We start from the raw sequence: 2608 nt of genomic DNA, 5'->3' as shown, positions 1-2608 counted from the left end.
CTAACAACACCAACTAAGCAAAAAAAGAAAAAATCTTAAAAGAATATCAAGATTTGTCTAAAAGTAAGAAAATGGAACAAGACGAGAAACATTTGACACACCTTTTAATGATGCTCTAAATCATGTACAGCAGCTAAGATATTCATACATTAGCGACGTAAGGAGCGCGCAGAGCGAAATTCCACCTCACGGATATCCTCTAATAGTTAATCATTGAAGTTCAAATTCTCAGTCGGCACCTCATTTCCTGTACATGATTTCGAGCATAATTCAAAGGCGCGTCAAGTGTTTCTTTAATCTAGTTTATTTCTTACTTTAAGACAAGTCATTTCACAAAAATCCTTGACCGTTTTTATTTTCAAATATTTTTCAAGTTCAGAAGGCACGAAATACGATATATTTAAATGTCTATCGGTTTTCCATTATTATTGAGTACACAGATAAAGAGAAAGCAGGTTAAGTTTCAAATTATGGCTCTGAGCACTATGGGACTCAACTGCTGTGGTCATAAGTCCCCTAGAACTTAGAACTACTTAAACCTAACTAACCTAAGGACAGCACACAACACCCAGCCATCACGAGGCAGAGAAAATCCCTGACCCCGCCGGGAATCGAACCCGGGAACCCGGGCGTGGGAAGCGAGAACGCTACCGCACGACCACGAGATGCGGGCGTTTCAAATTATGCTGTGATTTGATATTTTCTGACACTTTATTTACATAGCTAACAGGTTCGCGAAATATTTCAATTTTCGCTCAAATTAGTGATTAAGTTTTTCTTAACTACCACGATTCCCTTCAAGCAATTAAACACTTTTTTCTCAGAACTAGATCTCACACTTTTCAATCTGAGACCCTTTTTGACCATTTCCCACTCTTTGTTTGGCCATGGAAGTTGGACAAATATCAACTGTGAAACTCTGGTTTTCGCCCCGCTCAAACATTTGACCAAAAATTAGGTAGAGCAGTATTATTGCTGCAAAGAATGACTGATTAGCTGGGCATCTTCAGCGAAAAAATCCTTACACCCAAGGAAGATTACATAATTGCCACATCTCTCAATATCTAGGATGTGGAAGTTCTCTTTTTGTTATATCTTAAAATTGCTTCTTCGCTGTATAAGAGAAGTCACTCAGTGGCTTTTGTGGTAGATTCACATTCGTTCTGTGTCATTCACATTTAGGTATTCCGTTCTTTCTCTAAATCCGTTTGTCTTATACTCGGCTCTATGCCCAAATCTTGCTTCTTCTCTTCTCTTTTATTTGAATGGCTAACTTTTTCAGTGAAGTAAGTAAACTCATCCTCAGACTGAAGGTTGGTTTGAACACCGTAATGTTTTACTAGACGCAAGTTGATGTAATAGACGAAGGAAGATATACATGCAAATTGGCCCAGTATCTAACATACGTTAATTAATCAGCCTCCAAACTAAAAAAATAGGAATCCAATGACTACTAAACGAAACAATAATTACAATTACTTTGATTTATTCTGTTAAAGTTATTCGCAAAACCGTTGGCAAGCAATGACAATATTATTGAAATAAATGATTAGACACTGATCATTGAAAGAAACGTTGGTGGCCTGTTTCAAAAACCAGCCTGGCCTTTTTTTTCAGGTCATGTAGGGAAGCCATGGGACTAGTTTATCAAGAAGGTCGGAGACGCACTTAAATGAAACCACCAACTCTCGAATACAAATTCAGTGTCTCAATCGATGCTGTACATGGCTCAGCAAATCACCAATAACCTTAACTCGTAAGTGTGGAGATATAGCACTGTGAAAGAGATGTTATTGGCAAATAACATAGAAGGGTTGAAAATTTAGAGTTGTACCTACATAGGTATCCAATAAAAGCAGCGTGATTCGAGGCAGTGTTGGCTACTTGTGTACTGATGTGGTGAAAAGACCAAGAACATCAAGATACAATACAGAGCAGGGTGTTCAAATTTGTGTCCGATCATCCATATTCACTGTTTTCGGAAATTCACTGTATCGTAGTAGTCGAAAGCAGCGACAGGTTCTTTAAGAAAGGCAAGTTCCAGTTTCCTTGTCCTTGTTAAACTGAACTTCTGCTTTGTTGTCTGAAGGAAGTCAAAACGCCTAAACTTCCTTTGTTACTTGCGTTTTTCCTTCGACTAGGTGTATAATTAAATTTAAGTTATTGCATAACTTACACTTTCCTAGCGTGATGTACAATTGCAGAAATTTTGGGTGGAATTCCTACTCGAATTGATGAAAATAAAATGATTCGAGATGGCTTTACTACTATCGTTTCGTTGCAGTCAAGTTTGCTAAGCTACTGCACATAATTTATGTATATATTAAAATTTTATGGTTCCGCCCGGGATCGAACCGGGGACCTTCTGCGTGTAAAGCAGACGTGATAACCGCTACACCACGAAACCACGGTACCATTACCTGCCTGAAATTATGTATATAGTGTATGTAAACACAAATAAATGGTTCAAATCGGTTATGGCTATTTATTGTGTGATATTTTGTGGTGGATGTTGAGTTTTGTGTATTATATGCGAAAAGAATTGAAAATATGTACTTAAAGACTATTTCAGACAGTAAAAGCAGCTTAAATGAAATGGATTAACATT

The 2608-nt window shown here is 37.5% G+C and overlaps 1 non-coding gene across 1 annotated transcript; it reads right to left on the bottom strand.

Annotated features, from left to right (window-relative positions):
- Positions 1-2334: 2334 nt before the first annotated feature.
- Positions 2335-2407, bottom strand: Trnav-uac (transfer RNA valine (anticodon UAC)). Its single transcript has one exon. It is a non-coding gene; the product is annotated as a tRNA-Val (tRNA).
- Between the last annotated feature and the right edge of the window lie 201 nt (positions 2408-2608).

This window comes from Schistocerca nitens, chromosome 5, assembly GCF_023898315.1.
Source record: "Schistocerca nitens isolate TAMUIC-IGC-003100 chromosome 5, iqSchNite1.1, whole genome shotgun sequence".
NCBI classification, from domain to species: domain Eukaryota; kingdom Metazoa; phylum Arthropoda; class Insecta; order Orthoptera; family Acrididae; genus Schistocerca; species Schistocerca nitens.
Note: the sequence above shows the minus strand (reverse complement) of the source record. Positions and strands in the feature narration are given on the sequence as shown.